Source organism: Tympanuchus pallidicinctus, unplaced genomic scaffold (assembly GCF_026119805.1).
Source record: "Tympanuchus pallidicinctus isolate F22 unplaced genomic scaffold, pur_lepc_1.0 scaffold2, whole genome shotgun sequence".
Lineage (NCBI taxonomy): Eukaryota > Metazoa > Chordata > Aves > Galliformes > Phasianidae > Tympanuchus > Tympanuchus pallidicinctus.
In genome coordinates, this window is record NW_026294721.1 from 2,112,916 (window position 1) to 2,128,450 (window position 15,535).

The 15,535-nt window shown below is 49.2% G+C and overlaps 1 protein-coding gene across 4 annotated transcripts in view; it reads left to right on the top strand.

Annotated features, from left to right (window-relative positions):
* LZTS3 (leucine zipper tumor suppressor family member 3) overlaps positions 1–15,535 on the top strand; it is a 41,114-nt gene that overhangs the window by 10,866 nt on the left and 14,713 nt on the right. Inside the window, exon 1 of one of the 4 annotated variants that reach the window (XM_052681998.1) lies at positions 7,762–7,889. The exons of 2 other annotated variants lie outside the window; for them this stretch is intronic. The gene's annotated coding sequence lies outside the window, so the exon portion shown is untranslated. Of the gene's footprint in view, positions 1–7,761; positions 7,890–15,535 lie in introns of those variants that run through there. One more of the 4 variants, XM_052681994.1, reaches the window with a different exon arrangement.

Sequence of the window (15,535 nt, forward strand, 5' to 3'; positions counted from 1 at the left end):
CATTTTGGTGCCTGGTGTTGAGGCAGGAGCAGAGGCGTCTGGGACCTGATCCTGGTGCAGCTCAGGGTGGTCACAAAGTGGTACACAGGGGAGATGGGGACAGGAGGGCATCATCTGAGATGGGAATGGGACATTAAGATGGACGTGGAAGGGGTATGGCTTCTCTGTAAGGAACAGGCTGGGACTCTTCAGCTTGGAAAAGCAATGGCTAAGGTGGGACTCTGGGCTCAGTGGTGTTAGTCCAACAAGGCTGAGGGTGAGCAGGGCTGGGTGGGTACAGCACAGTCATTCCTGAAAGGAGTCCTGGAGTGGAGACAGTGCTCCAGAAGCTGGGTGTCGTGTTCTCCCAGTAGCACAAGTAGCGCTGGCAGCTCAGAGTGCAGCATCCCAAGGAGTGTTTGCTTAGCAGGTTATCTACAGTTAATTTACTCCTCGTGAAACCATAGGAAGCATTTTCTCATGGTTGTAAATAACCTAACGTTGCTTTGGCACAAAGCAAAGTGAAAAATAAATAGGAGTGGGGTTAGACTATGAGGGCAATGCAAGCTGGCTTTTCTTCGTGTAGGTATGGGAACAAAACACAATGTGATGGCATGCTATGAAGTACCTCAAGCACCACTGATCCACTGGTTATTTATTCAGTGATGCAGGGCTTTATGTCTCCATTAGATCTGGACCTTATGACAGCTCTGTTGAGCTTGGTAGTCCTTCTCTTCCTTCATCCCTCATGTAGGGGGGTTGGAGCTTGATGATCCTTGAGGTCCCTTCCAACTCAAGCCATTCTATGATTCTGTGATTCTCTGAGTCTTCCAGATGGAAGATAGTAAAAAGGAGAAATGGGGACAAAACCCATCCTAAGAGCCCAGGGTAGAGATGAGTTTTCTGCAGCTGATGATGGTGTTGGGAATGCAATTGGCTTAGAGAAATGTGCCATCTTGCTGGAGGAGCCTCTTTGGCATGTTTTCATAGAATGACCTGGATTGAAAAGGACTGCAATGATCATCTAGTTTGGACAAATCTGTTGCATTTGCAACAGAGCTGATGGTATTTCCCAGTGCTCTCAACCCATTTATTGGCAAATGGAAAGCAAGGAGGAAACCAGAACTGTAGATGAACTGTGTTTCATTGGTCCTCCTTCCTTGGCCCAAAGCTTTCAGCTGTGTCCGTCATGCTGTTGGATCCAGAGAGTAGAGAATTGTCATGTGCTGTTTCTGGCTCCTTTTCATCCAAATGCTGCACAAGCAAGACAAAGCACATGAGAAAGACTACATCAAACTAAGTCATTTGCAAGCCCTGTAATGATTTCAAAGCCTCATTTTCCTTTTGCAGAGGATCTGGAGGGAAAGGGAGAAGTGTTCAAAGCCCAAATCTTGTTGTGAAGTCCAAAGCTAGGCGAGCAGAAGTGTTTGTTTAATGAATCTGTGCAGACTCCTCAGGAACCCATGAGAGCAACACCTCCCTGCAAATCAGGTCATTTTCTTAGCAAGTGAGAAATGGCTTCCCAAGTTTCGTAGCACAGGGGTAGAAATCAGAGACCATTTGAAGGATTGAAAACCAAGGCTCTGGCTTTGCCTTTCTGTCCCACCAGGTCCCCATCATCCTAGCTGGCACTGAGAGAGGTGGCTAAAATATTTTACCATCCCATTCACAAGGATGACATTCATCGCATCCCTTTCCATGGGGAGCTGGCTCAGCTGCCATACTTACCTCCAAAAACTCTCCTAGCCAGTGAAAAAAGATGGAATAGTCAACGTAAACGAAATAATAAAACCCCTGGCATGTATCTTGTGAGGTCTAATTATAGGATATGGAAGTCAACGTGATGATATTTTCTTTGGATGTGTGGTGTAGATGTAATTACTTCTCCACAGATGATGTGAGATGTCCTTATGTAATCTGATGTTATTATTATGCAGTTATGGAAATTTTCCTTCTCTGGCCCATCTATGGCTTTCTTCTCATAACCTTTTTTTTCTTTCACTTTAAAGTCTCTATGGATTATTCAGAAGGCAATGGGTGAATCAGTCACGCAAGCAGTATGTAAGCAGAAGGGCAGTATGGTGGAAGCTTTGCTTGCTCCAAAGGATCTTTCTTGCTGTTTTTTTTTTTATTAGTAGGTGATAGGAAGGGGAGCAGGGAGTGGAGACAAAACTGGTGGTTTCCAGTTAGAACCACAGAATTATTAAGATTGGAAAAGAAAAAAATGGAGTCCAACAGTCATCCCATCCCCACCATCCCCTAACCATGTGTCCCCGTATCCAACCTCTCCTGGTGCAACTTAAGGCCATTACTGGAGAGACTGGTTTCCAGTCATGGTTCAGTGCCAGCCACTGCACAGGAATTTGTGTTTAGGGCAGGGAATCCCCACATTTCTCTGAGTACAAAGAAGCCATCTATGGGGAAGCCAATAGCTGAGGGATGTTTGTTACACTCGTGTCATTCATTAACTGTGAACTAACTCCTGCCAGAGCCCAGTGCTGTCAGGCACGTCAGTCATGGATGTAGATGGCATTTCAACTCCCACTCACCTTCAGACGAATCCTTCTCTGTGATCTGTGCCTGGATCCTCAGGGACTAGAAAGAAAGCGTACACCTCAGGGCAAGCACACCAGCTTGGGGCCACTGAGATGCTCCAGGCTGCCTGCACCTTCAGCAGATAGCACTGTTCCTGCTCCTGCTGAAGCCCAGAGAGGCTTTGCTGAGGATTTAGCCTTTCCCCCCCCTTGTGATGCCAAAAAAAAGTGCCATCCATCCTCATCCGAGGGTGCTGCCTCCAATCCCTGAATCCCAATGTGGATAGAAACAGCCCTTTTAAACAGGATGCATGCTGACCTGCTCGTTCCATTGGAAAGCTAGCTCTTCTGGTGGCAATTTGTTTTGCTCCAATTAATTTTTACCGGAGTTGACCTCCTGATTTGGGACTATGAATGGGCCTGGGCACTCTCTAGGAGGTTTGCTTCCTTTCTTCCAGATAAGCACTCAGGGCTGGAAGCTTAGACAAGCTTCTCCAGCCTAAAAATCAGCTGGGAGAGCTACTAACCCCTGTCTTCTCCAGGCACATTGACTCCTCTTTTTGGAGACTTTGTCACTGTCTCCTGATCCTGGGGTAGCTTCACCAAAGCATGAAGAAAGAGAAGGGAAAAAGGAAAGCATTTCTTGCCTACACCATTTCTTCAGCTCAAAAGATGAGAACCTTGTCCAGCTTTTATATGGTTCTAGCTCCCATTAGAGAAACAGGAGCACTCTTCCTAGGCAAAGGACGTGTGGTGTGAAGGGCTAGTGAAAAGAAAACCCTCCAGTTTTTCCTCTCATTAGCTAAAGGAAGGAAGGTGACCATTTAAAGTGCATTTCTTCTTGCCTAAGAGCAGCTACGATTAGCAGGCACGAGTGGGAGTGCCATATGGCCAGGGACAAGCATCACATGCTCCCCCACACAGCTCAGACTGACCTACATAGCATGGCCAAGCCACCATGCTGAAGCATCACAGCACACACACCAGGCTTTCATCATCTGCAGCTGGAGTTGCAGGAGCTGTGATTTACGGGAAGGCCTGGGCTATGCACCAGCTCCAGGCTTGCCAGCACTGCATAAGCTTGTCTGCTCAGTGTGGAGCCAACACAGCCCTCTCAGGAAGAGACAGCTTATACCAGCAGGGCTGCTTTGCCAGAATAGGAAACCATCTCTCTGGACAACAGGAACCAGAGTCTTTTGGCTTGTTCTCGTTGCCTCAAGCTGAGCAAGCAGATGCTGTCATGGGTTGGAGACGGAAAGCACCCCCCTTGCAACAAATGGCACCAACCCAGCTCTGCAGTGATCAGGACCCCCCCACCAGTCCTCCATGGTGACTTGGAGAGGGTCCCCTCCAATCCGCACTTCTGGGGCAGTATGGAAGTGCCTCAATTTATGAGCATGATCAAATTCCCTCAGCATTTTAGCTTTCAGACCGGCACAGGGATGACATCTCAGGGGTTAGACTTGGTGATTCTTGTGGTTCCCTTCTGGCTCAGGATATTCTGTGATTCTATAGTGGGGAATATCTTAGAATCACAAGGTTGGAAGCGACCTATAAGATCACCTAGTCCAAATCTTCAAACAACAGCCACGGATTCAAGGCAGCTTACAACAAGGCACATCAAGACATGAAGCTGCGAACGCTCAAGGAGAGGTAATGGCCTCAAGTTCTGCCATGGGAGGTTCTGGTTGGATATTAGGAAAGATTTGTTATCCAAAAGAGTGGTCAGGCACTGGCACAGCTGCCCAGGGAGGTGGTGAGTCACCATCCCTGGAGGTGTTCCAGAACCCTAAGGATGTGGCACTGAGGGACAGTGAGCATGGTGAGAATGGGTTGGGGTTGGACTTGGTGATCTTAGAGATCTTTCCCATCTTTAATGATTCTGTGATCCTATAAAACCCCTCCACAAGCTGTAGCCCTGCTGTAGCTCACCCCAAGGGGTGATTTGGAGTTACAGCATGAGATTGACCTTCTGGATGTGGACTGTTGGACGCCATTCACTTACTTTGTTGGATGCTATCTGCTTACTTTCGCCATTCATTGCAGGGGTGTTGGACTAGATGACCTTTAAGTGTCCCTTCCAACTCAAACGATTCTGTGATTCTGCAACAAGTGGAGTTGGCTCCCAGCTGAGGGCTGGAACTGAATTTAAGCTGTAGTGATGCTGGCTGGAAAACTCTGGAGATTTACAACCCTGCCCCACAGTCGGGGCACGGTGCCCATTTGGGAGGTTTTGGGTTTTGATCTCCTCGAGACTTTGAAAGTGATTACTCCTGTAAATAAAGGAGTCTGAGGATGGCTCTAGCCTACATCAGGGTGTTTTGACTGAGCATTTCTTTAAGGAAGAAATCCCAATGCGGGGAGCCAGGCGTCTGCTCCCATTTCCATCTCTCCCCAAGCACATTGATGCTTTCTGCCCACAAACCCCAGGGGAAAATCCCAACCCGGTGACGTTCCTTGCTGCTGACATTTTTGCTCCTGCTCTGATCGGAGCAGAAAACACTTAACCACTTTTATAGCCACAGTCTGGGGACCTCAAAGCTTAGAGATCTTGAACCGAAATGGCTCCAGCAGGAGTGAGATCACCCCGCCAGGGAGCTGCTCAGAGCCACTGCTGCAAGAGAAAGGAAAAGGGAAACAAAGGATCCAAGGAACAAAGCGTTTGGTTTTGAGTCGAGTTTATTTTTCTTTGCCTCGAGAGGAAGAAAAGGCATTGAAAAGAAAAAGAGGGGGGAGGGTTGGGGGGTAAAGCGGTATTTTTTCTTTCTGAAAACTGAATTTTATTCAAGAGAAGGAGAGGGCATTGGAAAAGAAAACAACACACACCCTATTTCATTGAAGAGAAGGAAAAAAAAAAAAGGGAGAGAGAAAAACACCAGAACATTTCCATAGAAATAATTCTCAAACAAGAGAATTTCTCTGCAGAAGAGAAAAAATGAATAGGAGTCCCTAGGGTCCCATTTGATAGCAGTCAGTCCAGGAGATTCATTGAGCGGGGAAAGAAGATCTGCTTCTTTCCTTTTGCCCTTCTTCTTCCTTTCTTTCTGTTTTTGAACAGCTACAGGTGCTCTTTCTGTTGTGGCTCCCACCCCAAATCTGCAAACCCCTCTAATTTTAACCTCTTCTGCACTGCTAGATGCTTTGCAGCCTTGTGCATGGTAGAAATCCGTGCTGTTCTTGGCATGGGAATCCAGAGTTCCAGGATGAACTCTGGGGTTTTGGTGTGTGTTCAATGTATCTTCCCCCAGGAAGACACAGTCCATCGTTGCTGGGTAGGCAGGTGGGTAACTCCTAACCCCTAACGCAAGGCTGAAAGTTGTCCCTGCTGATGAGCTCTGCAGAATGCTAATTAGAGTTCAAGCTGTGTTGTTAATTAGGGTGCAATCTGTGCTGATAACCGTGATCTGGTTGAATTTAAACAGCATTTAAAAGCGCATTGGCAGACTCGTGGTCTGACCCATGGCAGAGAAGGGTGGTCACTACCTGGAACTGACCGTAGCTGCCCAAAAAGAGCAGTGTAGATCCAGATAAAACCTAAAATCAAAGAGGCTTGGTGGTTATATCCTTTGGGGACTGGGAAACGTGATGGTGTAGATGCAACTGGATGTGCAAGAACCCTTGCAAGATAGAATACTGTGAGTTGGGGGTCTCCGATGTCTCTTAGGCTGTGCAGAGGCTTTGGTGGAGGTGGTCCTGGTGGATGGGAGGTTCAACACTCATTGTCCTTGGTTAGAAATAGGAATTTAGGGTTCAGAAGCTTATGGCTTGTCTGAGAGTGCCGGGAGCATGGATCATGGTGGAGATCCTGGTGTTCTCCAAAGCCTCCTCCACTGAGATTTATTCATCTTCAGGAAGTGCTTAGGTATAGCAAAGCTCCCAAAGAAAGAACGAGCGTAACCTCAAACAACATCAACCTGCACAACCTCAGCTGTTCTCCCTGGGGTGGGAAGGGCTTTTTTCCAGTATTTCTATTTCCAAGGTGCAAGCCATGAATCCTGCTGGTGGGGGTCTTCTAGTAAAGCCCAAAGCAGCCACTGCCTCTTGGGAATCCCCCACTTCTGAAGTCAAGGGGCAAAATTAAGAGCTTGAGGCTCTGTAGGAATCTATTTCTGCATGATTTACAGCTTCTCCATGCACCCCAGCAGCGTGTGTTGCCGTAGTTTAAATACACATGTAGCCCATATTAGGTTATTGTTAGCATTATTGCTGTTTTACCACTCTTGCAGCAATTAGCATGTGGTGGGCGATGCTGTGTTTGCAAGGCTGCAACCAACAGCTCCTTTGACACGCAGCCATCCTGCTGACAGCAAATTCCCTTGAGCAAGTAAGTCCAAATTAACGGCAGCTTTGTGTGGCTGTATAACTACAAATAATCCCACATGAGTGCTGGGGGCTGGTTGGCCCCCCAAGGGAAGTTTGATTGCTCTTTGGCCACAGCTGAGAGCTTTTTCTGCCTGGGCTTGAGGCCACTTTGTGCAGGTTGATTGGTTGGCAGCCAAACCTGGATGCTTAGAGCATCCCACGTAGAGCATTGCACATAGAGCATCCCACATTGAGCATCCCACTTACAGCACCTCCCCTATCCGTGTGCACAGGGAAACCTCTCAAACCTATTTGTCCAAATGGCCTAAAGGAAGCCAGAACCTGCCACAATTATGGACAGATGGGCAGCGTGACCGCTTACTGCTCGCTTCCATGGGAGGCAGCCACTGCCCCTTCCATTTCCTCTGTGCTGAAATGTGAAAAGTGCAAATGGGCTGCAGGGATCATATCCCACCATCAGTAAGGGTTTGTTTTCTTTTTTCAATTGTTGTTTTAATTGATATGTGGCTTTATCAGAGATTTTGGGGTTGAGGAAGGGCAGCGTTGGCACAGAGAAAACACAGCCAGAATCCGCCTCCTCCATGCCTGACAGTGAGATGTAAAATATGAATTAACCCAAATCTTTGCATGCGTTGTAAGATATAAAATATGAATTAACCCAAATTTTGAAGAGCTGAGACTGTCTCAAAGCTATTGGGCTGGAACCTCTCTCCCAGGGCCAATAGTAGTGGGTCCGGCACCTGAAATGTCACACATCCCTTTGTGCTGTGAGAACCCCCAGCACCTTTCCATGACAGATGCAGAGATGCTGGATGGTCTCTGGGTGCCTCCCTCCTCCTCACACTGTTGGCCTCTGGGTGCAAAGATGCAAAGAAAGAGTTAAGGCACGGCACGGGGCTGGCGGAGGCCAATCAGGCAGAGCAAAGTGCGGAGGGTTGTTTACGCCAGGTAGGATTTGGGAGTTTTTCCTGGGGGTGCTGAGCAGGTGGATGATGAGCAGAGAGCCCACGGCAGGACGGGGAATGCGGGAGGACAGAGCACTGTGTGCACCAGGTAAACCCCAAAGAGTTGGGGGAGGTTTTTTTTGGGGGGGGGGAGAGGGGGTTTGTTTCCTTCTCCCTCTTGCAGCAGCTTTTGGGGTCTTTGTTAGAGCTTGGAGTGGCACCGGGGCGGGACGTGCTTTGTCCCCAAGCTGTGTGTGGTGGGATGTAAGCTGTGGGCTGCTCTGGGGGGAAATGCTATCCTCCCCCCATCCCCCCCATACATGCTCATCTTGGATCTAGCTGGCATCCACCAGCACCTTGCTCCCCTTCATTCTGGGGGTGCAGTATCCCCACATCTCAGTTGCTGGGGGGCTCCCAGCTCAAAATGTGAGCACAGTTTCTCCCAGCAGCACGAGGCAGCTGCTCCACGCCCTTGAAATTCCTGTGAGTGAGTTAATTATAAATCACAGCCGGGCCCATGGTGATGGAATCCGGCTGGCACAGGGCTGGTTCACAGCCAACCCTGGCCCAACAGGGCACCCCATGGTCCTTCCCCTCTGAATTTTGCTTGGATGCCCAGGAGATCCCATGGGGGGTCAAGGAGTGGGGATGATCGGGAGATGCTGCAGGTGGAGGAGGGTGCCCCAAAGGCACATGGGTCCCCATTGGGGTCTTCCAAGGACAGGTTGCCCTCACTGGAAGGGAGCTTGAAAAACTCCAGATGGAGACTGCAAAACCTGTAGCAACCCCACAGCACGTCTGGATGTGATCCTGGGCAAGCAGCTCCTGAGCAGAGGGTTGGATATAACTTCCCACTGATCTGTTGCAGCACAGGTTTCAGTTTGCATTGCAGTGATTTCCCTCCTGCCACTTCCTGATGGCAGCAGAGTGTGTACCTTCAGCACAGCGACGAGCTGGGGGAAAACTGATAGGGAGGGAGGATTAGCTGGAGAAGGTGGAGCAGGCTGCACTATTCAGGCTTTGTGAGGAAGAACAATAGGGCCTTTATTGGGGAAGGGAGGTGGTGGGGTTGGCATGCTGGGGATAAGTTGGTGTACAGTGTCCATTAGGCAGCTGGGGGGACAGCATGTAAGGGTGTGGGATGGAACAAGTTGGTTCCCAAAGTGTCCCTTGGACAACTGGAAGGACAGGGAACTGAGATGTGGGATGGGACAGGCTGGTATCCAGTGCTAACCCTTGGCTAGCTTGGGGAAAAAGGACATGACATGGGACAGGTTGGAACTCAGAGCATCTCTTGGCCAACTAAGCAGACAGGGAACTTGGCCATGGGATGTGGGATGGGACATTTTGGTACCTGATGTGTCCCTTGGCCAGTTGTCATGACAGGGAAGTAAGACATGGAGCATGGGATCCCATATTTGACAACCAGTGTGTCCCTTGGCTGGCTGAGGGATAAGATGCTGGGACATGGGATGGGACACACTGGTATCTAATGTGTCTCTTGGCTGGCTGGGGCACAAGGAACTGGGAGGGGATATTTTGGTACCTACTGTGTCCTTTGGCTAGATGTGGGGAGAGAGAACTAGGACATGGGACATGGGATGGGACAGGCTTGTATCCCATGTGTCCTTGGCCAACTGAAGAGATAAATATGATATGGGATGGGGCCATGTTCCTTGGCCAGCTGGCAAGATGAAGAATCTGGGACATGGGGATGAGAGAGTTTGGTACCCATTGCACCCCCCGTGCTGGGACTCTTGGGACACCCAGGGCCCTTTGCAGCTGAGAACAGACAGCATCCCATGCTGGGAATGTCCCACACTGGGCACTGCCACCCACTCCTGACCTCAGCAGAGGGATGGATGGGGACGGAGGAAGCCACCATCTGTGGGCTCCCCCTTGGCAGCAGTGCAGCTCTCCCTGAATTGCTGCCTGGGTCTTTTCATCTCATCTCTTTTGTTTCAGGCTTATTATGTAAATAGCTGATGCGGCCCCTGTAATGAGAAAGTAGTTTCCCAGAATACAAAAGGCTGTAATTATCTCATTAGCAGGCAGAAAGGAAAAGGAAGCGTTTCTGAGCCACTTGCTTTTATTTCCCATAGAAGCTCAAGAAAGTGCAGCCCCCAAGGGTGACCTCAGTGTCCCATCTCCTGCCACCCTGACTTCATGCACAGGGAGGCACAGTGAGTCCTGATGTCTCCTACCCAGCCACATCCTGGGGGCTAATGGCTTCTAACTGAGAGCAGTAACTCCAGGACTGCTGTGGGTCCCCTATTCCCCAAAGCAGTATTTCCCAGCAGGATTCCCAAGTTGGGATGATAGTGTAGGTATGGTGCAGATGGCAGAGATGAGTGGCCTGGGGAAAGGAGAAGGAGAGCTCCAGGTCCTTGGAAAGCACAGGGAGTTCTCCTGACGTTGTCTGGATTCTGGCGATGGAAAAAGTTTGTGGGAGGGAAGTCAGCAATTTACACAGTCCGCAGACAGGTTCACTTCCAGCAGGGCTGTGCTTCTGTGCCATATTTCAGTGGTGGAAGAAAACCTGGCAGCCACCAAGTCAGGAGAGGGGAGAAGGAGTTGGGGGAGGTGCAGAAACAATGATTTGAGGGATGGAAAGAATGCCTGGGAGCGAGCAGTTGAGAAACCTCATTCTGTTTTCCTCTTCAAAGTGAGGCAATTTGAGAAGGGTGAAGGAGAAGAGGAGATGCTGACATGCTGGAGCCAGATCAGAGCAGAACAGAGGTGTCCCTGCTTCTTGCATCCACTCATGTGGGCATGGTGGTAGAAATGGTGGAGTCACCGTCCCTGGAGGTGTTCAGGAAACATGGAGATGTGACACTGAGGGACGTGGTTTAGTGGGCATGATGAGGACAGGTTAACAAGTTGGACTAGATGAACTTATTGGTCTTAATGATTCTTTGATTGGCCTGCTTTGGGCCCAGCATGGCCATAAGAAGGTGGCACATGAGCAGCGGTAACAAAGAAAACCTTGCTGGAGAAACGAGGCAAGTCCATCCAACCTCTGCAGCAATCCTCCATGCAGGGACAGGAGGTGGGCTCCCATCTCATTACTGCTTCTGGAAGTGTTTCCTGGGGATGCAGGGTGTCCATACCAACCCCAGCAGCAACCTTTGAGGTTGTGGTGCTTTTCTGAGACTCGAGCTCAAACACCAGGTTGGATATGAGGAAAAAATTCTTCTCAGAAGGAGTGGTGAGGTATTAGAAAAGGCTGCCCAAGGAGGTGGTGGAGTCAGCATTGCTGGAGGTGTTCAAGAAAAGGGTAGATGTTGCACTAAGTGACATGAGTGGGTGGCTGAACTAGATTATCTTACTGATCTTTCAAACCTCAATGATTCTATGGGCTTCCAAGGAGGTACTTGCCCAGCCTAACTGCAGGTTTTGCATTTCAGTGCTGGTTCTCCTCCAGGGCTTGTCAACCTCCAAACACAGGTGGTTTTGCTCCCTACAGTCTGCTGTCATCCCACAACTTGCCTATTAGTGGTCTTCCCTTCTTCATCCATACATCTTTCTGGAAGAAGCTGATATGATCACAGCGCTTTCCTTTCAAACTGTGACACTTTTCCTATCCCGCTCCATCACCTTGGACCAAGGTGACTCAAGGCCAGGTTGGATGGTGCTTTGGGCAGCCTGGTCTAGTGGAAGGCATTCCTGCCCATGGCAGCTGGAGCCAGATGGTTTATTAAGATCCCTTCCGACCCAAACCATTCTACTGTTCTAAGAATTGCTGCTCTCCAGACACCTCTCTGGCACCAGTGCCAACAAACTGGAAAACCAACAGAGCCCTAGGCACTGTGCAGGTGTAGGTCCTACAGAAACGAGTGTTTACGCCCTTCCACTGATTGCGTGCTCATTAAAACCCAAGCAAACCAACTTGACAGCTGAAGGTTGTGGGCACACCTGTTACGAGGTGCGTGGGGGGGATTTTTGACCTTTGGGTGCCTTTGCAGGAGGAGGAAAGTGGGAACCACACGTGAGCATTCCAATGCACCGCATTGCTCTCAGGCTGTTTGCTGTCGCCTGCCCTGCCTGCGAGCAGCGATTGATTTCCCTCCCACGTGGCACAGTGCCTAGGTATGTCTCCCAAAGGCCTTTGTTACTAGAGTGTTAACAATTAACCTGCTCAGGCAGAAATGGAGCCAGGCCTTCATAATCTAGGCTTAGTTAACTATTCAGCTGCTTATCGGAGAGCAATTTTTCTTCTGCTTAACTGGAAGGCGTTTGCTAACTCGTTTGGATAAGGCAAAGTGTGAAGGCGGTGGAGCTGTAGCCCAGGAATCTATGAAAACTATGCTAAGAGGCAGCCGTGAAAGGACTCACCCACCGCATGCAAGAGGAAGGAAATCTCACCTCAGGTTTTCTGCATTGGATGCAAAATTGTCACTGTGCACAAGGCTGCTCAGGGAAAGTCTGCATAACCCTGCAATGAGATGGAACGAGCAACTCATGCAATATGGAGAAGGGTGTGGAAGGAGAAGGAACCTGCTTGTACCCATGGACATGTGCTGCTGGGAAGATGCCTGCAAGCATCGATCCAGGCAGACAAAGAAACTCTTTTCAGCTTTTTTGAACACGCAGATGCTTGAAGTGGGGAAATTAGATCAGGAATTGTTCTGGAATGGTTCGGTTCTCCTCCTGCAGAAAGTCTTTTTCTTTGGTTTAGCTGTTGCCAAGGGGCTTTGGGGAGCCATGGGCAGAGCAAGGGCTGAGGGGTGGCTCTTAGGTGGCTGCAGCTGCAATGGGCATTGGGATGGTGGGATGGAACAGGTGTGCTCTCCAGGGCCCAGTGAGGACAAGAATGCAGCCCTGGTGCTCCCAAGGTGATTCCTGCAGATCCACTTCCACCCTACTTGCATGGCTTGGGGAATCTCTTCACCACCCAGCCATGCTAAGTGGGGACTTTCCTCTCCAAAACAATGGTGATGCACTGGCACAGCTGCCCAGGGAGTGGTGGAGTCACCGACCCTGGAGGTGTTCCAGAACCATGAAGATATGGCACTGAGGGACGTGGGCATGGTGGGGTGGGTTGGGGTTTGGATTTGGTGATCCTAGCGGTCTTCTCCAACTTTCATGATGCTTCTCATTCCTTCATCAACTAAAGAAAGAACTTGGGAGCAAAATGCTTCTCAAGGTTTGCTGCTTGGTTTGTGCCAAGGAGATCTGGGTTGTGCAGAGCTAACTGGGTTAAGGTAACCAATCAGTTTTCACAGGCTCCCCAGGGGTGGGTGAAAGTCAAAGCTCTTTGCAGAGAACAAAATAGAATAGCTTGGGAGGCCATGCTAGATGGGCTGTAGCCCTGCCAAAAAGCAGACGCCGGCCTGATGCTCCATCTTTAATTTGCTAATGCAGTGTAAGAACAGCTGCGTCTCCAGAGAGCCAGCACAGCCCCAGTTCTGCATCAGCGTTACAGGTGCTGGAGGGCAGAGTGGGAATTTTCCAGTCCCGAGGTCCCACCATGGATGGAGCAGCAGGACAGATGTCTGCATTGTTTGCTACCTCATCTCGTCCGCCTCACGCTTTAATTAGGCTGGTTGTGTTTAATGAGGCTTCCTAGGGAGCACAGGACCGTAAATCTAATGAAATCTGGGGGTTCGTAAATGCTGTGGCTGCTGTTGCACAGTGTGCTGAGGTCCTTGGGGATGAGCACAGGGTGAAAAGCTCTGCAGGACCACAAAAGAAGAAATCAGACATGGAAGCAGCGAGCTCCAGCCCCAGCTCAGCTCTGGCTGGTTCTTTCATTGGGAATTATCCATAAACTCAATTTTAGTTAGCATTCCCATGGCACCCATCCCTCGCCCCAGCCATGCTCAAAACCTGATTTCACAGTTCAGTTAAGGGGTGAGCAAGGCAAAACCTGGCTAAGAATTGGTGCTGGCCAAAAGAAACAAAAGTTCATTCCCCCCTCCCCAAAAAAAAAATCCCTTTTTGGCAAAGAATGCTGTACTGCTGGGGATCTGTTGGCACTTCTGGAATCTCCTTGAAAACATATTTGAAATGCTTGCCCGTATGCTCTGCTTATCAGCTCCTGGGTTTACAGTAAACATAAGCTAATAGCCAGTTTTTTGGTTTTTTTTTTTTTTTCTCAGAATATTTTCTTGGATTCTTTCCAGTTAAAAGGGAGGGGGGGAAAAAAAGTCATGCAAAAAAAAGTTCCATTTGCAGAGACTGCCTCTGTGACACAGCTTTGATCCCACGCCGTGAGACAGCGGCTGAAGCATCTGCCCTTGGGTCGCTGGGGCTGAACAGGAATGTCAGCACAATGTCTCAGTGTTGTAAGGATGTGATCCTAAGCGAAAGCCTCTTGATGTGAAAACCATTCCCCGGGATCCTTGGGGTCTCTGAGGGCTGAGAAAGGCTGTGATGAGGACTACTGATGGTGGAGCTGATAAGTCACCTTCCTCTATGGTGGCCTAAAGGTCACTGTCATCTCTCTGTCCAGTCCGAAGCTCCTTCCTGAGAAAAGAACATTTCTTTTTTCTAGCTCACACTGCTTGCTTTTGTGCTGGCTTCTCTGTTTTGTTTTATAGAATCAGACTTTCCAATGATCTCATCCTGCCCTCAGAATCACAGCACGGTTTGGGTTGGAAGGGATCTTAAAGCCCAACCGGTTCCAACCCCTGCCATAAGCAGGGCCACCTCCTACCAGACCAGGAGCCCAAAGCTCCATCCTGACCTTGAGTCACAGCCATGGACAGAGCAGAAATCAGCACAAGTGTGTAAACGTAAATGTGTTCTGTTATAAATAACTGCCTCTCGTAGCAATCTCTCTGATTGCAGTGTTGGATGGAGATACTAAGAATCCATCAGGGGATCACACAGAAAGCATCAGTGCCAGACCAGTGTTGCAGGGTGGATTTTGGATGTCCTTTCAGGATGGAGAAGGTTACACCACTAGCCGCATCCTGTTATGGACAGGTGGACACATCTGGTGTGTCTCAGCTCACAGAGGCTCCTTCAGGTCCACTCAGGACTTGAGCTTGGCTTTCCTACCCACCTGGCACAACTTTTTCTCCCTTCCCTATTTTGGCCCAGAGGGGCTCTGCATCATTTCCCTTCAGCACCATAGTGCCAGCCCCACCTTACTCAGACCACATTTCATGGCAGTTTTCTTTAAGGTCAGGGCTCTGGAGAAATAGAGGAGGCTACAAGCAGTAACCCTGAAGGAAGTCTGTAGAAATGCAATGACAAGCAGCACAGACTCATGATTTTTTCCATTATTAGTACAAGTTTCCCATTATTAGTATAAATACCAATATTAATCAGAGCTGAGCTCTACAGCTAAGTAAGCTCTCCAAAGAAATAAGCTCAGCTCTTCTGCTGGAGCTGGGGAAGAGCTGACTTAACAACTCCACCTCAAAAAGAAGGAAAACCCCACTGAAATACCCTCCTGATCTCCCTTTCCTGCCAGCCCTGCCTAAGCCTCCCTATCACCAATGTTCTATCCAAAGGGCAATACTTTCTCAGTGTCTTTTTTATCCAGAAGGAAACCTGCATCCCCCACTGCTCCTAAGTCTTGCTTTAGTACCCATCCTGGCAGGATGATTCACCTTGGAAATTCTGAAATTGAGAGCTTGAAGGCTTGGTTCAGCTGTGCCCAGTGTGAATTGAAACACCTGAAGGCATCAGAGACCTCTGCACGAGCTGGTAGATAAAAGATGGGACTCCAGATAGACCAAAGCTCTTTTGGAGCAGCACTGGGAAGAGCATGCAGACCCTACAAGGCAAGTTAGAAATGAGAAG